The following is a 27312-nucleotide window of genomic DNA, read 5'->3' on the forward strand; positions in this document are numbered from 1 at the left end:
AAACATTGACTTTTGAGGTGGTAAAAATCAAAAGTCCGTATCACGCTCTGTTTGGACGACCGGCTTACGCTAAGTTCATGGGGAGGCCGTGTTATGTTTATCTGCAGTTTAAAATGCCAGGTCATAAGGGGACCATCATAGTACATGGGAGTAGGAAGATTGCCTTGGAATGTGAGGAAGGTGATGCGGCTTATGCTGAGTCGGTTTGTGCCACGGAAGAGCTGAAATTTTACAAAGACAAAGTTGATCCGGCAGATATGACTTCTTTGAAAAAGACAACTATGGAACATGATCCGGCGTTGAAGTTTAAGTCGGCCACAGATACTAAGATGGTTGATTTTGTTCCTGGTGATTCATCCAAGCAGTTCAGAATCAATGCTAGCCTGGATCCCAAATAGGAAAGCGCGCTCATCGAGTTCATCCGTGAGAACCGGGACATCTTTGCATGGAAGCCTTCTGACATGCCAGGTGTGCCGAGGGAACTCGCTGAGCACACACTTAACATTGATCCTAAGTTTAAACCGGCCCGGCAGTTTCTCCGCCGCTTAAATGAAGAAAGCCGCAAGGCTATTGGTGAAGAGGTAGCTCGGTTGTTGGCCGCAGGGTTTATCGTGGAGGTCTTTCACCCAGAGTGGTTGGCTAATCTGGTGCTGGTTCTCAAGAAAAATGGCACTTGGCGTATGTGTGTAGATTACACAGACTTGAACAAGGCTTGCCCAGCAGATCCCTTTGCCCTTCCTCGTATTGATCAGATTATTGATGCTACGGCGGGTTGTGACCGTTTGTGTTTGTTGGACGCTTATTCTGGTTATCATCAGATCAAAATGGCAGTTAAGGACCAGGAGAAGATAGCTTTTATAACTCCCTTTGGAGCCTTCTGCTATGTCTCCATGCCCTTTGGGCTCAAGAGTGCCCAGGCGACTTATCAACGTTGTGTTCAGAATTTTCTTCATAAGCAGATTGGGCGCAATGTTCATGCATATGTGGATGATATTGTGATAAAGTCCAGGAAGGAGGAAACATTGATAGATGATTTGAGAGAAACCTTTGACAACCTCCGGGTTTACAAGATGATGCTCAATCCGGACAAATGTGTCTTTGGTGTACCGGCAGGCAAACTCTTGGGTTTTCTGGTGTCAAACAGGGGCATTGAGGCTAATCCGGAAAAAAAATCAGCAATTACATCTTTGGCTAAACCGGCGTGTATCAATGACGTTCAATGTTTGGCCGGCCAGATTGCGGCTTTGAGCCGGTTTATCAGTCGTCTCGGTGAGAAGGCTATCCCTTTATACCAGATGCTAAAGAAAACAGATGATTTTGTTTGGAGCGAGGCGGCTGATAAAGCGTTTGAGGATCTGAAGAGGCAGTTAGCTGAACCGCCTGTGCTTGCAGCTTCGATCGATAAAGAGCCTTTATTGATGTATGTGGCTGCTAATGCCCGAGCTTTTAGCGTGGCTATTGTGGTGGAGCGCAAGGAAGCTGGAAAGGAATATCCGGTTCAACGGCCGGTTTATTATATCAGTGAGGTGCTCATTGAATCAAAGCAGAGGTATCCACATTGGCAGAAGCTGGTGTATGGAGCGTTTATCGCAAGCCGGAAGCTCAAACATTATTTTCAGGGTCATCCTATCACAGTGGTCAGCTCAGCCCCTCTGGGAGATATCATTCAAAACAGAGAAGCAACTGGCCGGATTGCCAAGTGGGCTATTGAGCTTGGACCTCACGGGCTCAAATACACACCTCACACAATGATTAAATCCCAAGCACTCGTGGATTTCATCAATGATTGGACAGAGTTGCAGGCACCAGAGGAAAAGCCAGATAACACGTATTGGACTATTCACTTTGATGGATCCAGACAGTTGGAGGGCTCGGGGGCTAGAGTCATACTAACTTCCCCATGAGGTGACAAGTTCTGTTATGTCCTCCGTTTAATGTTCCCTTGCACTAACAATGCAGATGAATACGAGGCCTTACTCCACGGTCTTCGGATGGCAAAGGAGATGAATTTAAGCCGGGTTAAGTGCTTTGGTGACTCTGATCTGGTGGCTCAACAGGTGTCTGGCACTTGGGATTCTAAAGACCCACTCATGGTTGCATACCGACGAGAAGTGGACATGGTGCTGGCCAGTTCAAGGGTTATCAAGTTGACCATATAGACCGGCGAAAGAATGAAGCGGCGGACGCTTTAAGCCGCCTTGGCTCTCAGCGTAAACTGGTCCCACCAAATGTCTTCCTTGATGTACTGCATAATCCATCGGTCAAGGTACCAACAGAGGAGGAGTTGGCTATTCCTGATCCGGAGGCTCAATTGGTGGCAGCTTTGCATGTCATACCGGATTGGACAATCCCATACCTGGCTTACATGAACCGAGGCGAGTTACCGGAGGATGAAACCTCGGCCCGGTAGGTAATCCGGTGTTCCAAGTCAATGACCATAGTCAATGGGGAGTTACATCGTTACAGCGTCACAGGGGAAATTCAGCATTGTGTCTCTCCTCAAGAGGGTTGTGAGATTTTGCGAGAAATCCATGAAGGGGATTGTGGTCACCACGCCGGTTCAAAGTCTTTGGTAGCTAAAGCTTTTCGCCACGGTTTCTATTTGTTAACAACTCGTGTTGATGTGGAGGATTTAGTCAAAAGATGTAACAGTTGTCAAAAATTCGCACGCCATACTCATATTCCGGCTCAGGAGTTGAGGATGATTCCAATAACTTGGTCGTTTGCGACTTGGGGGCTCGATATGGTTGGACCCTTTAAGCGATCCAAGGACAAAAAGACCCACTTGTTAGTGGCAGTTGACAAGTTCACCAAATGGGTGGAAGCAGAGCTAGTCAGTAAGTGTGATGCGGCCACGGCGGTTCAGTTCATCAAAAAGGTGATATTCCGGTTTGGCTTTTCACACAGTATTATAACTGATAATGGTACTAATCTGTCAAAGGGAGAGATGGAGGAATTTTGCCAACGTGAGCACATCCGGCTTGATATAGCATCGGTGGCTCACCCCCAATCTAATGGTCAAGCGGAGAGGGCAAATCAAGAAATTTTGAGAGGTATTAAACCCCGGCTTATGGTTCCTTTAAAGCGGACACCGGGTTGTTGGGTGGAGGATTTACCTTCTGTGTTATGGAGCATCAACACCACGCCTAACAGATCTACGGGTTACACGCCTTTCTTCATGGTTTATGGAGCAGAGGCGGTTCTTCTTAGTGACATCCGTCACGACTCGCCCCGTGTGGCAGCTTATGTTGAAGCTGATAATGAGAAGGCACGTCAGGATTCACTGGACCTGTTAGATGAGGAGCGTGATCTCGCAGCAGCACGTTCGGTGATCTATCAACAAGATCTCCGACGTTATCACAGCCGCCGGGTTAAGACCAGAACTTTTCAAGAGGGCGATCTAGTGCTTCGGCTCATCCAGGATCAGACTGATATGCAGGTGATGCGGCCTATGCTGAGTCGGTTTGTGCGACGGAAGAGCTGAAATTTTACAAAGACAAAGTTGATCCGGCAGATATGACTTCTTTGAAAAAGCCAACTACAGAACACGATCCGGCGTTGAAGTTTAAGACGGCTACAGATACTAAGATGGTTGATTTTGTTCTTGGTGATTCATCCAAGCAGTTCAGCATCAATACTAGCCTGGATCCCAAATAGGAAAGCGCGCTCATCGAGTTCATCCATGAGAACCGGGACATCTTTGCATGGAAGCCTTCTGACATGCCAGGTGTGCCGAGGGAACTCGCTGAGCACACACTTAACATTGATCCTAAGTTTAAACCGGCCCGGCAGTTTCTCCGCCGCTTCAATGAAGAAAGGCGCAAGGCTATTGGTGAAGAGGTAGCTCGGTTGTTGGCCGCAGGGTTTATCGTGGAGGTCTTTCACCCAGAGTGGTTGGCTAATCTGGTGCTGGTTCTCAAGAAAAACGGCACTTGGCGTATGTGTGTAGATTACACAGACTTGAACAAGGCTTGCCCAGCAGATCCCTTTGCCCTCCCTCATATTGATCAGATTATTGATGCTACGGCGGGTTGTGACCGTTTGTGTTTGTTGGACGCTTATTCTGGTTATCATCAGATCAAAATGGCAGTTAAGGACCAGGAGAAGATAGCTTTTATAACTCCCTTTGGAGCCTTCTGCTATGTCTCCATGCCCTTTGGGCTCAAGAGTGCCCAGGCGACTTATCAACGTTGTGTTCAGAATTGTCTTCATAAGCAGATTGGGCGCGATGTTCATGCATATGTGGATGATATTGTGATAAAGTCCAGGAAGGAGGAAACATTGATAGATGATTTGAGAGAAACCTTTGACAACCTCCGGGTTTACAAGATGATGCTCAATCCGGACAAATGTGTCTTTGGTGTACCGGCAGGCAAACTCTTGGGTTTTCTGGTGTCAAACAGGGGCATTGAGGCTAATCCGGAAAAAAATCAGCAATTACACCTTTGGCTAAACCGGCGTGTATCAATGACGTTCAACGTTTGGCCGGCCGGATTGCGGCTTTGAGCCGGTTTATCAGTCGTCTCGGTGAGAAGGCTATCCCTTTATACCAGATGCTAAAGAAACAGATGATTTTGTCTGGAGCGAGGCGGCTGATAAAGCGTTTGAGGATCTGAAGAGGCAGTTAGCTGAACCGCCTGTGCTTGCAGCTCCGATCGATAAAGAACCTTTATTGATGTATGTGGCTGCTAATGCCCGAGCTATTAGCGTGGCTATTGTGGTGGAGCGCAAGGAAGCTGGAAAGGAATATCCGGTTCAACGGCCGGTTTATTATATCAGTGAGGTGCTCATTGAATCAAAGCAGAGGTATCCACATTGGCAGAAGCTGGTGTATGGAGCGTTTATCGCAAGCCGGAAGCTCAAACATTATTTTCAGGGTCATCCTATCACAGTGGTCAGCTCAGCCCCTCTGGAAGATATCATTCAAAACAGAGAAGCAACTGGCCGGATTGCCAAGTGGGCTATTGAGCTTGGACCTCACAGGCTCAAATACACACCTCGCACAACGATTAAATCCCAAGCACTCGTGGATTTCATCAATGATTGGACAGAGTTGCAGGCACCAGAGGAAAGGCCAGATAACACGTATTGGACTATTCACTTTGATGGATCCAGACAGTTGGAGGGCTCGGGGGCTAGAGTCATACTAACTTCCCCATGAGGTGACAAGTTCTGTTATGTCCTCCGTTTAATGTTCCCTTGCACTAACAATGCAGATGAATACGAGGCCTTACTCCACGGTCTTCGGATGGCAAAGGAGATGAATTTAAGCCGGGTTAAGTGCTTTGGTGACTCTGATCTGGTGGCTCAACAGGTGTCTGGCACTTGGGATTCTAAAGACCCACTCATGGTTGCATACCGACGAGAAGTGGACATGGTGCTGGCCAGTTCAAGGGTTATCAAGTTGACCATATAGACCGGCGAAAGAATGAAGCGGCGGACGCTTTAAGCCGCCTTGGCTCTCAGCGTAAACTGGTCCCACCAAATGTCTTCCTTGATGTACTGCATAATCCGTCGGTCAAGGTACCAACAGAGGAGGAGTTGGCTATTCCTGATCCAGAGGCTCAATTGGTGGCAGCTTTGCATGTCATACCGAATTGGACAATCCCATACCTGGCTTACATGAACCGAGGCGAGTTACCGGAGGATGAAACCTCGGCCCGGTAGGTAATCCGGTGTTCCCAAGTCAATGACCATAATCAAGGGAGTTACATCGTACACAGCGTCCAGGGGCAATTCAGCGTTGTGTCCTCTCCTCAAGAGGGTTGTGAGATTTTGCGAGAAGTCCCATGAGGGGATTGTGTCACCACGCCGGTTCAAAGTCTTGGTAGCTAAAGCTTTTCGCCACGGTTTCCTATTGTTAACAACTCGTGCTGATGTGGAGGATTTAGTCAAAAGATGTGATAGTGGTCAAAAATTCGCACGCCGTGACTATTCCGCTCAGGAGTTGAGGATGATTCCAATAACTGCCGTTGCGACTGGGGGCTCAATATGTTGGGACCCTTTAAGCCGATCCCAAGGACAGACCCACTTGGCAGTTGACAAGTTCAGTGGAGCAGAAGCTAGTCAGTAAAGTGTGAATGCGGCCCACGGCGGTTCAGTTCATCAAAAAAGGTGATATTCCGTTTGGCTTTTCCACAACAGTATTATAACTGATAATGGTACTAATTCTGTCAAGGGAGAGATGGAGGAATTTGCCAACGTGAGCACATCTGGCTTATAAGCATCGTGCTCACCCCCAATCTAAGTCAGCGGAGAAGGGCAAATCAGAAATTTGAGAGGTATTTGTTGGAAATATGCCCTAGAGGCAATAATAAATTGATTATTATTATATTTCCTTGTTCATGATAATCGTTTATTATCCATGCTAGAATTGTATTGATAGGAAACTCAGATACATGTGTGGATACATAGACAACACCATGTCCCTAGTAAGCCTCTAGTTGACTAGCTCGTTGATCAATAGATGGTTACGGTTTCCTGACCATGGACATTGGATGTCGTTTATAACGGGATCACATCATTGGGAGAATGATGTGATGGACAAGACCCAATCCTAAGCCTAGCACATAGATCGTGTAGTTCGCATGCTAAAGCTTTTCTAATGTCAAGTATCATTTCCTTAGACCATGAGATTATGCAACTCCCGGATACCGTAGGAATACTTTGGGTGTGCCAAATGTCACAACGTAACTGGGTGGCTATAAAGGTACACTACAGGTATCTCCGAAAGTGTCTGTTGGGTTGGCACGAATCGAGACTGGGATTTGTCACTCCATGTGACGGAGAGGTATCTCTGGGCCCACTCGGTAGGACATCATCGTAATGTGCACAATGTGATCAAGGAGTTGATCATGGGATGATGTGTTACGGAACGAGTAAAGAGACTTGTCGGTAACGAGATTGAACAAGGTATCGGGATACCGACGATCGAATCTCGGGCAAGTACAATACCGATAGACAAAGGGAATTGTATACGGGATTGATCGAATCCTCGACATCGTGGTTCATCCGATGAGATCATCGTGGAACATGTAGGAATCAACATGGGTATCCAGATCCCGCTGTTGGTTATTGACCGGAGAACGTCTCGGTCATGTCTGCATGGTTCCCGAACCCGTAGGGTCTACACACTTAAGGCTCGATGACGCTAGGGTTATAAAGGAAGTTTGTATGTGTTTACCGAATGTTGTTCGGAGTTCCGGATGAGATCCCGGACGTCACGAGGAGTTCCGGAATGGTCCGGAGGTAAAGATTTATATATGGGAAGTCCTGTTTTGGTCACCGGAAAAGTTTCGGGTTTTATCGGTAACGTACCGGGACCACCGGGAGGGTCCCGGGGGTCCACCAAGTGGGGCCACAAGCCCCGGAGGGCTGCATGGGCCAAGTGTGGGAGGGGACCAGCCCCAGGTGGGCTGGTGCGCCCCCCACCAAGGCCCAAGGCGCATGGGAGAGTGGGAGGGGGCAAACCCTAGGTCCAGATGGGCCTTAAGGCCCACCCTAGGTGCGCCCCCCCTCTCTCCCCTCTTGGTCGCCCCCCTTTCCCATCTAGGGCTGCCGCCCCCTAGGGGTGGGAACCCTAGAGGGGGCACACCCTCCTCCCCTCCTCCTATAAATAGTTGAGGTTTGGGGCTGCCCAACAGATGGTGATGTGATCTCTCCCTGGCGGAGCCCTACCTCTCTCCTCGTCTCTTGCGGTGCTTGGCGAAGCCCTGCTGGAGTACCACGCTCCTCCACCACCACCACGCCGTTGTGCTGCTGCTGGATGGAGCCTTCCTCAACCTCTCCCTCTATCCTTGCTGGATCAAGGCATGGGAGACGTCACCGGGCTGTACGTGTGTTGAACGCGGAGGTGGCGTCCGTTCGGCACTAGGATCTCCGGTGATTACACGATGAGTACGACTCCTTCAACCCCGTTCTCTTGAACGCTTCCGCATAGATATCTACAAGGGTATGTAGATGCACTCTCCTTCCCTTCGTTGATAGTTTCTCCATAGATCGATCTTGGTGACACGTAGGAAAATTTTGAATTTCTGCTACGTTCCCCAATAATGGCATCATGAGCTAGGTCTATTGCGTAGATTCTATGCACGAGTAGAACACAAAGTAGTTGTGGGCGTTGATTTTGTTCAATATGCTTACCGTTACTAGTCCAATCTTGATTCGGCGGCATTGTGGGATGAAGCGGCCCGGACCGACCTTACACGTACTCTTACGTGAGACTGGTTCCACCGACTGACATGCACTAGTTGCATAAGGTGGCTAGCGGGTGTCTGTCTCTCCCACTTTAGTCGGATCGGATTCAATGAAAAGGGTCCTTATGAAGGGTAAATAGCAATTGGCATATGACGTTGTGGTTTTTGCATAGGTAAGAAACGTTCTTGCTAGAAACCCATAGCAGCCACGTAAAACATGCAAACAACAATTAGAGGACGTCTAACTTGTTTTTGCAGGGTATGCCATGTGATGTGATATGGCCAAAAGGATGTGATGAATGATATATGTGATGTATGAGATTGATCATGTTCTTGTAATAGGAATCACGACTTGCATGTCGATGAGTATGACAACCGGCAGGAGCCATAGGAGTTGTCTTTATTTATTGTATGACCTACGTGTCATTGAATAACGCCATGTAATTACTTTACTTTATTGCTAACCGGTAGCCATAGTAGTAGAAGTAATAGTTGGCGAGCAACTTCATGGAGACACGATGATGGAGATCATGATGATGGAGATCATGGTGTCATGCCGGTGACAAGATGATCATGGAGCCCCAAGATGGAGATCAAAGGAGCTATATGATATTGGCCATATCATGTCACTATTATTTGATTGCATGTGATGTTTATCATGTTTTTGCATCTTATTTGCTTAGAACGACGGTAGTAAATAAGATGATCCCTCATTAAAATTTCAAGAAAGTGTTCCCCCTAACTGTGCACCATTGCGAAGGTTCGTTGTTTCGAAGCACCGTGTGATGATCGGGTGTGATAGATTCTAACGTTCGAATACAACGGGTGTTGACAAGCCTAGCATGTACAGACATGGCCTCGGAACACATTAAATACACTTAGGTTGACTTGACGAGCCTAGCATGTACAGACATGGCCTCGGAACACAAGAGACCGAAAGGTCAAGCATGAGTCATATGGTAGATACGATCAACATGAAGATGTTCACCGATGTTGACTAGTCCATCTCACGTGATGATCGGACACGACCTAGTTGACTCGGATCATGTAATCACTTAGATGACTAGAGGGATGTCTATCTGAGTGGGAGTACATAAGATCAACTTAATTATCCTGAACATAGTCAAAAGGTCTTCGCAAATTATGTCGTAGCTCGTGCTTCAGTTCTACTGTTTAGATATGTTCCTAGAGAAAATTTAGTTGAAAGTTGATAGTAGCAATTATGCGGAGTAGGTCCGTAAACTGAGGATTGTCCTCATTGCTTCATAGAAGGCTTATGTCCTTAATGCACCGCTCAGTGTGCTGAACCTCGAACGTCGTTTGTGGATGTTGCGAACATCTGACATACACATTTTGATAACTACATGATAGTTCAGTTAAATGGTTTAGAGTTGAGGCACCGAAGACGTTTTGAAACATCGCGAAACATATGAGATGTTTCGAGGGCTGAAATTGGGATTTCAGGCTCGTGCCCACGTCAAGAGGTATAAGACCTCCGACGATTTTCTTAGCCTGCAAACTAAGGAGAAAAGCTCAATTGTTGAGCTTGTGCTCAGATTGTCTGAGTACAACAATCATTTGAATCGAGTGGGAGTTGATCTTCCAGATGAGATAGTGATGTTTCTCCGAAGTCATTACCACCAAGCTGCTAGAGCTTCATGATGAACTATAATGTATCGGGGACATATATGATGATCCTTGAGATATTCGGGATGTTTGACACCACAAAAGTAGAAATCAAGAAGGAGCATCAATTGTTGATGGTTGGTGAAACTACTAGTTTCAAGAAGGGCAAGGGCAAAAGGGGATACTTCATGAAACGGAAAATCAGCTACTACTCTAGTGAAGAAACCCAAGGTTGAACCCAAACCCGAGACTAAGTGTTTCTGTAATAAGGGGAACAGCCACTGGAGCAGAATTACCCTAGATACTTGGTAGATGAGAAGGCTAATGATAGAAGTATATTGGATATACATTGTGTTAATGTGTACTTTACTAGTACTCCTAGTAGCACCAGGGTATTAGATACCGTTTCGGTTACTAAGTGTTAGTAACTCGAAATAAAAGCTACGGAATAAACGGAGACTAGATGAAAGGTGAGATGATGATATGTGTTGGAAGTATTTCCAAGGTTGATCTAATATCGTACGCTCCCTCTACCATCAAGATTGGTGTTTGCGTTGAGCATAGACATGATTGGATTATGTCTATCGCAATACGATTATTCATTTAAGGAGAATAATGGTTACTTTGTTTATTTGAATAATACCTTCAATGGTCTTGCACCTAAAATGAATGGTTTATTGAATCTCGATCGTAGTGATAGACATGTTCATGCCAAAAGATATAAGATAGTAATGATAGTACCACCTACTTGTGGCACTGCCACGTAAGTCATATCGGTATAAAATGCATGAAGAAGCTCCATGTTGATGGATCTTTGGGCTCACTCGTTTTTGAAAAGTTTGAGACATGCAAACCATGTCTATTGGTGTATATGCATGAAGAAACTCCATGCAAATGGACCGTTTGGACTCATTTGATTTTTGAATCACTTGAGACATGCAAATCATACCACATGGGCAAGATGACTGAAAGCCTCGTTTTCAGTAAAATGGAACAAGAAAGCAACTTGTTGGAAGTAATACATTTTGATGTGTGCAGTCCAATGAGTGCTGAGGCATGTAGTGGATATCGTTATGTTCTCACTTCACAGATGATTTGAGTAGATGTTGAGTATATTTACTTGATGAATCATGAGTCTGAATTATTGAAAGGTTCAAGTAATTTCAGGGTGAAGTTGAAAGATCGTCGTGACAAGAGGATAAAAGATCTATGATATGATCATAGAGATGAATATCTGAATTACGAGTTTGGCACAGAATTAAGACATTGTGGAAATTGTTTCACAACTAATACAGCCTGGAACACCATAGTGTGATGGTGTGTCCGAACATCATAACTGCACCCTATTGGATATGATGCATACCATGATGTCTCTTATCGAATTATCATGATAGTTTATGGGTTAGGCATTAGAGACAACCACATTTACTTTAAATAGGGCACCACGTAATTCCGATGAGATGACACCGTATGAACTATGGTTTAGAGAAACCTAAGCTATCATTTCTTAAAAGTTTGGGGCTGCGACGCTTATGTGGAAAAGTTTCAGGCTGATAAGCTCGAACCCAAAGCGGATAAATGCATCTTCATAGGACACCCAAAATAGTTGGGTATACCTCCTGTCTCAGATCCGAAAGTAATAAGGGATTGTTTCTAAAATCGGGTCCTTTCTCGAGGAAAAGTTTCTCTCGAAAGAATTGAGTGGGAGGATGGTGGAGACTTGATGAGGTTATTGAACCGTCTCTTCAACTAGTGTGGCAGGGCACAGGAAGTTGTTCCTGTGGCACCTACACCAATTGAAGTGGAAGCTTATGATAGTGATCATGAAACTTCAGATCAAGTCACTACCAAACCTCGTGGGATGACAAGGATGCGTACTACTTCAGAGTGGTACGTAATCCTGTCTTGGAAGTCATGTTGCTAGACAATAATGAACCTACAAGCTATGGAGAAGCGATGGTGGGCCCGGATTCCGATAAATGGCTCGAGGCCATATAATCCGAGAGAGGATCCATATATGAAAACAAAGTGTAGACTTTGGAAGAACTACTTGATGGTCGTAAGGCTGTTAGGTACATATGGATTTTTAAAAGGAAGACGGACAATGATGGTAAGTATCACCATTAAGAAAGCTCGACTTGTCGTTAAGATGTTTTCCGACAAGTTCAAGGAGTTGACTACGATGAGACTTTCTCACTCGTAGCGATGCTAAGAGTCTGTTGGAATTATATTAGCGATTATTGCATTATTTATGAAATCTTGCAGATAGGATGTCAAAACATTGTTTCCTCGACGATTTTTCTTGAGGAAAGGTTGTATGTGATACAACCGGAAGGTTTTGTCAATCCTGAAAGATGCTAATAAGTATGCAAAGCTCCAGCAATCCTTCTAAGGACTGGAGTAAGCATCTCGGAGCTGGAATGTATGCTTTGATGAGATGATCAAAGATTTTGGGTTTATACAAAGTTTATGAGAAACTTGTATTTCCAAAGAAGTGAGTGGGAGCACTATAGAATTTCTGATGAGTATATGTTGTTGACATACTGTGGATCAGAAATGATGTAGAATTTCTGGAAAGCATATAGGGTTATTTGAAAAGTGTTTTTCAATGGAAAGCCTGGATTAAGCTACTTGAACGTTGAGCATCAAGATCTATAAGGATAGATCAAAACGCTTAATGGTACTTTCAAATGAGCACATACCTTGACATGATCTTGAAGGTGTTCAAGATGGATCAGTCAAAGAAGGAGTTCTTGCCTGAGTTGTAAGGTATGAAGTTAAGAATTAAAGCTCGACCACGGCAGAAGAAAGAGAAAGGACGAATGTCGTCCCCTATGCTTTTGTCATAGGCTCTATACGGTATGCCATGCTAAGTACCGCACCTGATGTGTGCCTTGCCACATGTCTGGCAAGAGGGTACAAAGATGATCTAGGAGTAGATCACCAGATAGTGGTCAAAATTATCCTTAGAGGAATAAGGATATGTTTCTCGGTTATGGAGGTGATAAAGAGTTCAGCGTAAAAGGTTACATCGATGCAAGCTTTAACACCTATTCGAATGACTCTGAGTAGCAAACCGGATACGTATAGTGGAGCAACCATTTGGAATAGCTCCAAGTGGAGCGTGGAAGCAACATTTATAATATGACCTAGAGATTTGTGAAGTACATACGGATCTGAATGTTGCAGACCCGTTGACTAAAACCTCTCTCACAAGCAAAACATGATCAAAACCCAGAACTCATTGAGTCTTAATCACATGATGATGTGAACTAGTTTAGTGACACTAGTAAACTCTTTGGATGTTGGTCACATGGTGATGTGACCTGTGAGTGTTAATCACATGGCGATGTGAACTAGATTATTGACTCTAGTGCAAGTGGGAGACTGTTGGAAATATGCCCTAGAGGCAATAATAAATTGATTATTATTATATTTCCTTGTTCATGATAATCATTTATTATCCATGCTAGAATTGTATTGATAGGAAACTCAGATACATGTGTGGATACATAGACAACACCATGTCCCTAGTAAGCCTCTAGTTGACTAGCTCGTTGATCAATAGATGGTTATGGTTTCCTGACCATGGACATTGGATGTCGTTGATAACGGGATCACATCATTGGGAGAATGATGTGATGGACAAGACCCAATCCTAAGCCTAGCACATAGATCGTGTAGTTCGCATGCTAAAGCTTTTCTAATGTCAAGTATCATTTCCTTAGACCATGAGATTGTGCAACTCCCGGATACCGTAGGAATACTTTGGGTGTGCCAAACATCACAACGTAACTGGGTGGCTATAAAGGTACACTACAGGTATCTCCGAAAGTGTCTGTTGGGTTGGCACGAATCGAGACTGGGATTTGTCACTCCGTGTGATGGAGAGGTATCTCTGGCCCACTCGGTAGGACATCATCATAATGTGCACAATGTGATCAAGGAGTTGATCACGGGATGATGTGTTACGGAACGAGTAAAGAGACTTGCCGGTAACGAGATTGAACAAGGTATCGGGATACCGACGATCGAATCTCGGGCAAGTACAATACCGATAGACAAAGGGAATTGTATACGGGATTGATCGAATCCTCGACATCATGGTTCATCCGATGAGATCATCGTGGAACATGTAGGAACCAACATGGGTATCCAGATCCCGCTGTTGGTTATTGACCGGAGAACGTCTCGGTCATGTCTGCATGGTTCCCGAACCCGTAGGGTCTACACACTTAAGGTTCGATGACGCTAGGGTTATAAAGGAAGTTTGTATGTGGTTACCGAATGTTGTTCGGAGTCTCGGATGAGATCCCGGACGTCACGAGGAGTTCCGGAATGGTTCGGAGGTAAAGATTTATATATGGGAAGTCCTGTTTTGGTCACCGGAAAAGTTTCGGGTTTTATCGATAACATACCGGGACCACCGGGAGGGTCCCGGGGGTCCACCAAGTGGGGCCACAAGCCCCGGAGGGCTGCATGGGCCAAGTGTGGGAGGGGACCAGCCCCAGGTGGGCTGGTGCGCCCCCCACCAAGGCCCAAGGCGCATGGGAGAGTGGGAGGGGGCAAACCCTAGGTCCAGATGGGCCTTAAGGCCCACCCTAGGTGCGCCCCCTCTCTCCCCTCTTGGCCGCCCCCCTTTCCCATCTAGGGCTGCCGCCCCCTAGGGGTGGGAACCCTAGAGGGGGCGCACCCTCCTCCCCTCCTCCTATAAATAGTTGAGGTTTGGGGCTGCCCAATAGATGGTGATTTGATCTCTCCCTGGCGCAGCCCTACCTCTCTCCTCCTCGTCTCTTGCGGTGCTTGGCGAAGCCCTGTTGGAGTACCACGCTCCTCCACCACCATCACGCCATTGTGCTGCTGCTGGATGGAGCCTTCCTCAACCTCTCCATCTCTCCTTGCTGGATCAAGGCATGGGAGACGTCACCGGGCTGTACGTGTGTTGAACGCGGAGGTGACGTCCATTCGGCACTAGGATCTCCGGTGATTTGGATCATGACGAGTATGACTCCTTCAACCCCGTTCTCTTGAACGCTTCCGCATAGAGATCTACAAGGGTATGTAGATGCACTCTCCTTCCCTTCGTTGCTAGTTTCTCCATAGATCGATCTTGGTGACACGTAGGAAAATTTTGAATTTCTTCTACGTTCCCCAATAGTATTAAACCCCGGCTTATGGTTCCTTTAAAGAGGACACCGGGTTGTTGGGTGGAGGAGTTACCTTCTGTGTTATGGAGCATCAACACCACGCCTAACAGATCTACGGGTTACACGCCTTTCTTCATGGTTTATGGAGCAGAGGCGGTTCTTCCTAGTGACATCCGTCACGACTCGCCCCGTGTGGCAGCTTATGTTGAAGCTGATAATGAGAAGGCACGTCAGGATTCACTGGACCTGTTAGATGAGGAGCGTGATCTTGCAGCAGCACGTTCGGCGATCTATCAACAAGATCTCCGACGTTATCACAGCCGCCGGGTTAAGACCAGAACTTTTCAAGAGGGCGATCTAGTGCTTCGGCTCATCCAGGATCAGACTGATATGCACAAGTTGTCCCCACCTTGGGAAGGACCTTTTGTGGTCAGCAAGAATCTGCACAACGGGTCATATTACCTCATTGATGTTCGAGAGCACAAAGACTCACGTAAATCGGAGGAGGAGACCAAGCGGCCATGGAATATAGCTCTTCTTCGGGCTTACTATACTTGAGCCACAGGCTCCTCTTATGTACATATTTATGACAATGTATATATTATATAATAAACCGGAGCCTCGATAAAGCGGGGTGTCTGTTATTTTTACATCATGTGTGAGCCTACAAGAGCTTCTGTTGTCAAAACGGAGTTTTGTTAAACCGGCCTATACGGCCACACAGAGATAAAGAAAATCATTAGGGGGCTTGGTCGTATCCAAACCATGGCTATACCTCTTGATCGGTTTAAAACCACAAAGGGATATCACTAGGGGGCTTGGTTGTCTTCACACCATAGCTACACCTCTTGATAGGCTTTAAGCCAAAAGGAAATTATATTGAGCCAAAGAGAGACTGTTGCATTAAGCACAACTCAAACATAGGTAACCATCGAGCACAGCTCACATATTACCTGGGTGCTCTTTGCTTCTCAAAGAACAATGAGTTTGAACCCTTGTAATAGGCTATCAAGCCAGGCTTGGAAGCCAGGTGTATTCACCTAAAACCCCGGGTTATCCTGCCTCTTTAAGTAAGTCACTCCGTTCAGGTAAACCTGGTATGACCCATCGAACGTTTGACAAGTCAATCCCATGGACCCTGAACTTGTCAAAGTTAAATTGGTGATTGGTTAAAGATTGAGGTCCATCTTAAAATGCTTTGCAAAATGGTTTAACTCAGCGGCCTGGCAGCCCATGAAAAGCCTCGATTTAGGGCCTGGCAGCCCATGAAAAGCCTTGCATATTTCTTTTGTTTTTGCTATTTTTATGATAAGGGATTTATAAATATTCTTCTGACAAACCGGTGTTCATTACAACCCGGCTTGACTTTCATCGCTTAGTTGTCAGTACATGATTAGATTCTAAACCGGTAGCGAACTGCTCCGGTTTGGTTTTGACTAGATGTCACCAACCTTATACGAACAAATCAACGGCTTTTTAGCCCAATATGATTTCTACATGAAACGGCAAGAGGGCCAGGAGTTATCAACACTCCGGATTGGTGTTTTCACCTCTACCATACAAGCAGTTGGTCAAACAACGAGGTATGTCACAGATATTATTTATTTTATCTAATTAATACAAACTTTGATTATTCATCCAAGTCCTATATATTTTTGGGCATCATGACCCGTCCAGTGGTAAACCACTAGGACACTTTCAAGTTCTTGTATCTAGGAACACAAATCATCATGGACTATGCATAAATAGATCCCAAAAGTGAAACAAGTTTTCCAAATATCCAGCAACATAAACATGCTCGATGGCATGACAGATAAGGGTGTTTTTGCTATCCTATTACAAGAAGCTTCAAAACGGCTCCAATGGAATAATTGTTTTAAGCAGTGGCACACAGTAGCTGGTAATCCGGCTGTCGGTTTAGGATGCTTTGTCGGGACGGCTTGACGATTGAGGGTCATTTGGTGCAATCACCTCTTCTTCATCCCTCCTCGGACGCTGGAAATCAACCGTTGACCAATCAATTCCGGTTAAAGCTTGAAACACGGCTTCTTCACGGATAAGGCTGGAGGGGTTAATGTCAGGAGCGTAAGTATGCTTACGGATGGGAGGCACAAGTTCTTCAACTTCATGGATTTCAGCAGGCTGTCTCTTTCCTTCAGCATCGTAAACCGTCTGGAAATGAGATAAGTCTGTATCCTTTGCCAGTTTGCTGGCTATTGGCCGCATCTCCTTGGTCAGCCTTCGGAGATCATCATTGTTGAAGTTTGAACCGTCCTCCTTCACTCCTGGATAACCTTTAATGATGCCATCCGCTTCAAGATCCGAAATCCATGCCTTGGCCCGGATTAGTGCAGTTAGTGCTCTTGATCTTGCGGCTGCCTTCTTCAGTTCGGTAATCCGGGCTGGTAGCATGGCCAGCTTCTCAAGGGTTTCTTTTATCAGTGATGGCGCCGACTAGTTGTAAGCTGCAGTACAAATAGCACGCTGGGATCCAGAATATAGTTGTTCAATTAAGGTGTAAGCCGCTTTAAGCTTCATCTGCATATCTGTGCCCAGATGAGCAATACGAGTGCCTGTCGTAGTTTAATATCAGCAAACTGGTAAATGATAAGATCTCATTACTTGGACAAACAGCATCAGGAGATACTTACCGAACATGGCAAAAGTCATAGCATCGGTCTGTCGCTTCAAACCGGTCAGTTCATCTACAACTGGCTTCAGAGCTGCTTCTGCGTCTTCGGCTTTCTTGGTTAAACCAGCTTTTTCAGCCTCCCAGTCAGCACGCTCATGGTTAAAAGTCTCTTTTAACTTCTCCATAGCTGCCAGGGCTTTGGTCAGCTCCTCTTTCGCTTTCGAAGCCTCTGCTTGTTGGGACTTCACATTTTCTTGCAGATCAGCGGTTCGAGCATCCCTATTATTTAGCTCGGCGTGCAAATGTGAAGATATGTCAACAATAGGATATGTATTTTCTAAGTACTAAGCGTATAACATGTTATGCACTTCGTACTTGGGGGCTAATGCCTATTTGCTCTATTATCAACAAGTCTCAAGTACAATGCCAGCATTATCCTTAACACTTGGGGGCTAATGTACATCTGTTCAAAACTAATGCATGGATTCAAGACCCGGGTTACCTCGCAAAGCTAAACCGGCCCTTGGGGGCTACATCGATGAAAGCTATATAACTACATTGATAAAGTATCAGTTTTTTACTGCGGACTTGACGTATTGAGAATCAGCATGTAAGGATTAAGGTATTACAAAGTCCCGGTTTAAGATTAGCATCATAAAACAGCCCTTGGGAGCTACTTGGGCTGATGTTTAGATTTTGGAATCAAGAAAAGAAAGGAGATGAAAATACCTCATAGTGTTCCTTCATCAGGTTCACCAAACCGGCTTCATAGTCACGATTTGAGTGCAGACGGTTTAAAACACTGGAGTGAAGTTCTTCAGCACTGAGATGAGCATAACTTGATAAATTAGTGCTCCATTTACCCTTTTCCCTGGCAGCACGTTCTTCTTTGGCACTATGTTGGGTCAAGATTACAGGATGGCCAGGAGAGTTGTGGCCCATGCCAGTAATGATAACATCATCTCCTTGGCCTCCAGTAGTTTTTGCGGGTGATGATGGAGTGTCAGTAGCTCTCACCAGACTAGCCCGGATTGGAGCTGCCGGTTCAGTGTCAGGCACAGCAATGTCAGCTTTTGGTTGTTCATCAATATTCTGGTCTTGAAGGGGTGGCTCATCAAAGGTAGCTTCAGGATGGGGACCCTCCGGTTCACGAGTTTGGTCCGGTTCACCTGTTTGCCCTTGTTCAAAAACCACCTGGTCTTCCGACAGATTGTTGACCCGAGTTTTCTTGCTGGGTCTGGCTTTGGCTCTGCAAACAAAAATAAAAGAGGTTTAGCGTCTTAGTCAAGATTTGCAAAACATTTGAAGAAAGGGTTTGAATGCTTTCCCAGCTACAGTTCTGAGAGGAGAGAGTTGGGTCGCGGTTGACTCGCCAGAGGATGAGGGAGGTGTCACCTGATAATTTGAATCGGACGGATTAAGAGGTTGTCGGGAATACCCTGCCTTGGGATAAGAATTGTCAGAAGTGGGGGAGACCTCAGATCGGCGCTTCCGAACCGGAGTGCCGGGTAAACCGGCTGAAGTGACCTGTTGGCCACTGTGCCGGGTTGTCCGCCGAGCCTCGTGCTGCTATGTCTTCAAAATAAATGTTGGATCCAAGTAAGCAATAGGATGAGAAAAGCTTACTTTTCAGACCGCTTGACGGGTTTTTTGTGTTGGCATAGAGTCTGAACCAGAGGAAAGGGTAATTACCTCTACATCATCAGCCTGGCTGCCTTCCACGTCCTCCTGATAAAGATCATTGTTAATGAGGTGCCTGAAAAGGGAGCCAAGTGAGTCAAGTTCTACCTCAACTTTCGGTTCATCCGCATCTTCGTCAAGTTCCATGTTGATCCGGTCAGCTGTTTTCCGCTTTGAGGTTTTCTTGACGGCTTTTGTTTTGGGGCGGGATGGTTTCGCCGCTTTCTCTGCGGGTTTCCTCTTCCAGAATGGGTCACCACCCTGGTTATGAACAAACAGAAGAATATTTACGGGTTGAACAATTCAAAAAGATGTCGAAGATAAAAAGGAAGGATGGTACTTACAGCGGGTGGTTTGTTTTTGGTGTAGAAGGGGTTCACGCCGGTTCGGCGACAGACAGATTCCGGTTCATTCAAAATTTTCTTAACACCTTCAGTGACCTCTTCGTCGGTTAACTGGATGTTGATGTGATGTTGGGGGTCTTCTACTTCACCGGTGTACTCACACATTAAACCGGAGCAGCGGCTTAATGGCAAGATATTCCAAGATATCCAACAGCGTATGAAGTCGACGCCCGATAAACCGTTGGCCATAAAGGCTCGGAGCTTGGCGAGTTGAGGGGCATATGCGGCTCGTTCCGTAGAACTTAAACGTGGCGGTAATGGATGAGTATTGGAAAGCCGGTGCTCAGGATAGCCTCGCAGAGGGTTCTCATCTTCATGAGAGGTATCCTTGCAGTAGAACCAAGTTTGGTTCCAATCCTTAGGATGATTGTGCAGCTTGGCATGAGGAAATTCAACTTCTTTCCACTTTTGGATAGAGACGCCACCAAGTTCAGTGTTGGGATCGTTTACAAATTCTGTGCGCCGGTTCAGATGAAAGAAATCCTGGAACAGCTCAGCAGTTGGTTCTTCTTGTAAATACACTTCATAGAAGACTTGAAAGTTGCATAAATTGGACACCGAGTTGGGTCCAATATCTTGAGGATGGAGTTGGAAACTGGCAAGAACATCTCGGAAAAACTTCGACCCGGGTGGTTTGAAACCACGACCTATGTGGTCGACAAAGACCACTACCTCACCCTGCCTCGGGGTAGGAGGATTCTCTGTTCTTGGAACTCGCCACCGAATCTCAGTTTTTTGGGTAAGGTGCCGATATTAACCATCCCGTTCAGCTGTTCTTCGGTAACCCGTGAAGGAGCCCAGTTGCAAGCATAAAACTGTTTGGCCATTGCGAACGACAAGCTGAAAAGAAAACACCGGTTTACAAATCATTCATGGTGGTACGCAAGGTGCAACGGAATAAAGATATACAGTTCTTGAAAATGGCATAAACCGGAGGCTGATACAATAATAAATGACAAGGTCATATCAGAACAAAGGTAAACACAAGTTGTTAAACCAGATTATAACAACGGATGTAAAAGGGTTTGCCAGTTTACCAGGGGACTAATGGTATATGATAGGTTGCTTTTTAAAGCTAAACCGCCTGTGTGGTAAAAAGGGACAGATCTACAGCGAAAACGACTAAGTAAGGTAAAACAGGTTTCACAAGACTGCATTGAAATTTTGGATCTGCTGTAAGTTAGGAAAAGGAAAAATATTGAGATTCAAAAGCTTGGTCCTGAAGCAGTTCACGAAAAGTCCAGATCAAGTTACAGTGTATCTAAAGATTGGATCAAGTGGTTGAGATAGGGAGTTTTGTAGCTACTATGCGGAACATATAAAAATCAAGTTCTATTATCTATGGGTTGACGAAGAACAAGAGGAGTACAAAAGGAACTTGCATGAACCCTAACGGATCTGCAGAGAAAGGAGGAGAAGCTTACAAGCAGCAGGTCAGGGAGCGGAGATGCGCCGCGTCTTTCTGATGCAATCAGGTTGATGCAGCGACTGTTGGTGATGCAGCGGCGGAGCTCGATGATGGCGGCGGCGCTCGGAGGCAGGGGCGTCGCGAGGAGGAAGAAGATGCGAAGAGACGGAGGGGAAAAGGGGAAATGACCCTTGGTCCTATTTATAAGGTAAAGGGAGAGGTAACCGGCGCAAGAATCGAGGAGCCGAAATATTGAATGCCTAACAGGAGCGGTCGCCTCGATTGTCGGAAGTTCATTAACTGAAGGTGAGATGTATCATTTTAATAACAAGATGATGTCATGGAGATTTATCATGATCCCGGAATATGATGTCATGATGGTTTACAAGATCAAGGTAAAGATGCAAAGGAGGAATTTTTCTAAGTGTTGAAGATTGACATGAACAAGTTCAAACCAATCTGGGGCCTAATGTTGGGGATATTACTACTGAACATAAACCGGCCAGGAGTGGCCGGATTAGCTCTATGAAAGCTAGGAGCCCATGAAGACGTGAGGATGGTGGCGCTTTACGAATGCCCAAGGCCCAAAGGCGAGTTAAGGCCTGTAGATGTAAACCGACTTTCTCATGTAACTTGTATTGTAAGTAGAAGGAATAGAGACCGAGCCGGACACGTTTATGATCCGGCCTCGGGACTCTGTAAACCGGCAGGCGTCAACCTGTGTATATAAAGGGATGACCCGGCAGCGGTTTAGGGACGACAGACAACAACTCGAGAGCCAGGCAAAGCGGATTCGCTCCTTGGTGATCGAAACCCTAGCAATAACAATCACAACTAGACGTAGGCTTTTACCTTCATCGAAGGGGCCGAACTAGTATAAAACCCCTCGTGTCCCCTTGTCCGGTTTAACTCCTTTAAGCTAACCCGTAGCGATGGCTCCACGACTAAGTCCTTTCACGAGGACATCTACCGTGACAAACCCACAACCACAACCCAAAACCTATCGCTGAAGTGTGCATCATCATCGGTATGTATCTATGTCTGTAACCTCCTTTCTTAACTGGTTTATTAGTTTTGATTAATGTGTTTAACATACATGCTCTTGCAGAAGAGCCTCTTGACCAGTACAGGAGGAGTTGCGCATTCTGTCCTGGCAACCGAGACATTTTGCACCCTGTTGGTTCCTGTAAGTTTGTTTGTGGAAATGACAAGGACCGGATGCTACAACAATTCAAGCCTCGTACATTCTCTGAATTTCGTGGAATGCCATTCACTTGTTGCTCGAGTTCGGCCTCCCCCAACATTCAAGAGGAAGTTATAGAGGAACGTCGTACCCATCCTGGGCGACGGCTGCGTGTTAAATAACCAGGTCGCGACCTCCTGGTGAAGCGTACAAGTTTGTTCAGATTACATTCTTAGAGAGAAAGAGATAAGGGAGTTACAACCATATGAGAAGATTCTAATCTATCTATTTGGACTCCTGCGCAATGCTTATCTCCAGAACGTGCCGAACTCTGTCACGTGAGGATGGAACAATGTTATGTTCAACACCCTCCCATAATCACAACTTGGTCAAGTTGAGATTACGCTTAAACACTCTTCAAAGTTTCGTATGGGCAAAGCTTTGGTGAATCCATCTACAACCTGATCACGAGAATGAATGAAACGAATTTCCAGCTGTTTGCTTGCAACTCGTTCTCTGACAAAGTGGAAATCAATCTCAATGTGTTTTGTCCTTGCATGAAAAACAGGGTTAGAAGATAAATAGGTAGCACCAAGGTTATCACACCATAAACATGGGGCTTTAGTGACCTTTACACCAAGCTCTCGCAACATGGACTGGACCCAAATAATCTCAGTTGTGGCATTGGCCAAAGCTTTGTACTCAGCCTCAGTACTTGATCTTGATACAGTGGCTTGTTTCTTTGCACACCATGATACTAGATTTGGACCAAGAAATACTGCAAAACCACCAGTGGATCGTCTGTCATCTAAGCATCCTGCCCAATCTGAATCAGAGAAAGCACTAACAAGTGTAGATGAGGATTTGTGGAATGTGAGACCAAGATTGACTGTATCTTTTACATATCTCACTATGCGTTTTGCAGCAGTCCAATGAGTTGTAGTGGGTGCATGAAGAAACTGACAAACCTTGTTTACTGCAAATGAGAGATCAGGTCTTGTCAAGGTCAAATACTGAAGTGCACCTACCAGACTCCTGTACCTGGTACTGTCATCTTGACCCAAGGGCTCTCCTTCTGTAAGTGACAATTTTTCTATGCTGGACAATGGAGTTGATGAAGATTTACACCCCTGTAACCTAGCTCTTCTCACCAGATCAGTAGCATATGTTTCCTGAGACATATGAAGACTGTTCCCTTGCTTCTTAACTTCAATCCCTAGGAAAAAATGCAAGTCACCTAGATCCTTGAGAGCAAACACAGCATTTAAATCCTTCAACAGTCCTGATATAGCCTCATCAGATGAGCTTGTGACAATAATATCATCAACGTATATAAGAACAAATACGGATGTTTTCAGCTTATTGTAAATAAAAAAGGATGTGTCAGACTTAGAAGGAACAAAGCCAAGAGTTTGCAACTTGTGACTTAGCCTGGAGTACCACGCCCTGGGGGCTTGTTTGAGTCCATATAGCGCTTTATCAAGCTTGCACACGTGGAACGGTTTGTTTTTGTTTTCAAAACCAGGAGGTTGTTTCATATACACTTCCTCTTCCAGAACACCATGAAGAAACGCATTCTTGACATCTAGCTGACGAAGGCTCCATCCCCTGGAAACAGCAATGGAGAGCACAAGACGAATAGTTGCAGCTTTAACAACTGGACTAAAAGTATCCTCATAGTCTATACCATACCGTTGTTTGAAACCCTTTGCAACTAGTCTGGCTTTGTAGCGATCAATGGTTCCATCAGCCTTCTTTTTGATTCTAAAGACCCACTTGCAATCAATAAATTTTTTACCATGCCGTGGGGGAACCAGATGCCACGTTTTATTTTTGAGGAGTGCCATGTATTCTTCTTCCATGGCTGCCTTCCAATTTTTGTCGCTAAGTGCCTCGCTAAGAGTACTTGGTTCATCTGTGGAGCACATTAGACTGAACTTTGTCAACTGTTTGTAATTAATTTGCTTTATTACCCCTTTTTGAAGACGTGTCCGTGGGGCAGCAATAGGTGTTGGTGCAGAAGATCCTGATGCTGCAGCGTCAGGGGCAGCAGAATCCGAGGAGGATCCTGTGGCATTCCCCGCCTCGCTGCCAACCAAGCCAGTCGGATCCTCTGTACTGACACGGGCTGGAGATGGGGGAGATGCGGTGGAATCAGGCGCAGACAATCCAGGGCCGCGGGAGACAGCCGGCGCGACAGCATCGGATCGCACGCCAGCGGATAGGGCCGGATCGACCCTGGAAGGCGCGCCAGTGGACGGGGCCGGGTCTGCACCGGGAGACACGCCTGCCTCCCCGCCAGTCGGCTGGCGGCGCACGTAGTGGCGGGGCCCATCGGTGGCCCAACGAGTCTCGGGCCGCCGCGCGGAGGCGTCCGAGTGGTGGAGGCGGGGTGGATCACCCGGGCCCGTCGTAATGCGCCGGGTGGCAGATGCTGGCCCGCCGCGGAGTTGGCTGTCGGGCGACGCGGAATTCCGTGCAGCGCTGCTCCCATGCAACTCCGAGCCCGAGGAAGATCGGCTGGCAGGCTGCAGTGGAACAGATCCCGAGGAAGATCTGTCCCCCAGCCCTGGACACATGAAATATGGCGTATTTTGCATATTTTCTTTGCCATGTTGGATGGGTTCTGCACCATTTTCTGCGCTGTTTTCATCTGCATCATCATAGAGCTCATGCACTTGGTTATAAACATTAGTCAATATTGGATCACCACAATCATTATCCCCATGAGAAATACCGGTAAGACTAGATGGTAGAAGAAGAATTTCTTTACGAAGGAGTGCACCGGCATTTGGATGGAGTTCAGAGAAAGGGAATTTGGTCTCATCGAAAACGATGTCGTGAGAAATATAAATGCGGCCAGTGGAGATATCAAGACACTTGATACCCTTGTGTTGGGCGCTATAGCCAAGAAAAGCGCATTGCTTAGAGCGAAACATGAGCTTGCGAGCATTGTATGGACGGAGATTGGGCCAGCAAGCGCAACCAAACACACGAAGGGTTGTGTAGTCGGGTTTTGTGTGAAGAAGACGCTCAATAGGAGTTTCATAGTTAATGACACGGCTAGGGAGCATATTTATGATATGTACCGCAGCAAGAAAGGCCTCGTCCCAGAATTTTAAGGGCATGGAGGCGCCGGCTAGGAGAGCTAGGCCGACTTCAACGATGTGTCTGTGTTTGCATTCAGCAGACCCATTCTGTTGATGGGCGTGAGGACATGACACGTGATGGGATATGCCAATTTTCTGAAACAACGAGTTTAACTTCTCGTACTCCCCTCCCCAATCAGATTGGAGAGCTAAAATTTTGCAATCAAATTGGCGCTCAACAAGAGCTTGGGAATTCAGAAAAACTTGAAACACATCTGATCTTTTCTTAAGGAGATATATCCATGAAAACTTTCTATAGTCATCTATGAAACTCACATAATACGTGTGTCTACCAACAGAGGAGGGGGCAGGCCCCCACACATCAGAGAAAACAAGTTGTAGAGGCTTGGTAGAAACACTGGTGGAAATTGGATAAGGTAATTGATGGCTTTTAGCCCTTTGACAAGAATCAAAAATTGTCTCAACATCACGCTCTCCAACATACAGGAGCTTATTTTTCTTAAGTAATCTCTCAACTAAGGAAAAAGATGCATGTCCTAAACGATCGTGCCATCATGTTGAAGACACTTTGGTGGCACTAAAAACTTGTTTATTTAATCTTCGGATCTCCGGAATCAAAGGGTAAAGCCCACGAACGCATCTACCTCGATATAGCACCTTCTTCGTTGCCTGCTCCTTGATCAAAAAGAAGTAAGGGTGAAACTCAAGAAAGACATGATTGTCAATGGCAATGCGATGAACGGAAAGAAGGCTTTTTGAAGCACTAGGGACATGCAAAATTTTCCTAAGGTGAATTTTCCGATGAGGGGTTTTAATAATTGAGTGACCAACATGACTAATTTTCATACCTTCTCCACTTGCTCTGTGGATGTGATCTTTGCCACGGTATTTGTCGCGCATGGTCACCTTCTCCAGCTCACCGTGATGTGGTTTGTGGCGCCGCTATCGACGTACCAGTTGGTGTCGATGCCGTAGGAGCCATCAGCAGCTCCAGCCACCTTCTCATCTTGGGAGGAATCATCTTCATCTTCTTCAAAACGGTACCAACAATCTTTTGCCGAGTGTCCCGGCTTGCCACAGATTTGGCACCTGATTGCATCAGGGCGCAATCGGTTGTTGGAGGATTTGTTGCGCCGGCCTCGATTGTTGGAGGAGAAAGGCCAGCCGCCGCGTGTGTTGTTGGCGCCGCTGTTGTTGTTGTTGCCGTTCCCGTTGCCCCGGCCCTTGCCGTTCCGAGGTGGACCGCGGTAGCGGGAGCCTCCGCCCCGGCCGCGAGTGGCAACGTTTGCCGACGACTTGAAGCCGCCTGCCGCGCCCGCTCCCTGGAAAAGAGCCATCCGCTGGTCGAAGTTGCTCATCTGCCCGAACAGCTCGTCGAGGGTGACCGGAGTGGTGCGCGCGTCAAGGGCGGACACCAAAGGCTGGTACTCCATGTCAAGCCCGTTGAGGATATAAGAGATTAACTCATCATCATCCCTCAACGGCTTGCCAGCCGCAGCGAGCTTGTCGGCGAGTCCCCGCATATACGCGAAGAAGGTGGCCACCGATTGCGTTCCTTTCTGCGCATTGGAGAGGGCGGCGCGGATGTTGTTGATGCGGGACAGCGACGTCGACGAGAACATGCTCGCCAGCGCCGTCCAGAGTTCGCGTGCGTGCGCGATGGAGGTGACTTGCACTAGCACCTCTTTGGATAGGTTACTCAGAAGATAACCGAGTACCTGCTGATCCTCTCGGAACCAGACGGCATGGAGCGGGTTGGGGATGGTTTCCTCCTTTCCATCCTTGTCCTTGCTGACGACGAACTCGGCCGGCTCCGCCATGCTTCCATCAACGTACCCAAAAAATCCAGCCCCTCTCAGCTACGGCGTGATCTGAGTGCGCCAAAGGACGTAGTTGGTGCGGGTAAGGCGCTCGGGGATCTGGCCGG

General features: G+C 46.4%; 2 pseudogenes; one reads left to right on the forward strand and one right to left on the reverse strand.

Annotated features, from left to right (window-relative positions):
• Nucleotides 1–22457, forward strand: part of LOC125506714 — a 29786-nt pseudogene extending 7329 nt beyond the window's left edge.
• A 4270-nt stretch (nt 22458–26727) lies between these two features.
• LOC125511834 lies at nt 26728–26870 on the reverse strand (annotated as a pseudogene).
• Between the last annotated feature and the right edge of the window lie 442 nt (nt 26871–27312).

Source organism: Triticum urartu, chromosome 5, assembly GCF_003073215.2.
Source record: "Triticum urartu cultivar G1812 chromosome 5, Tu2.1, whole genome shotgun sequence".
Lineage (NCBI taxonomy): Eukaryota > Viridiplantae > Streptophyta > Magnoliopsida > Poales > Poaceae > Triticum > Triticum urartu.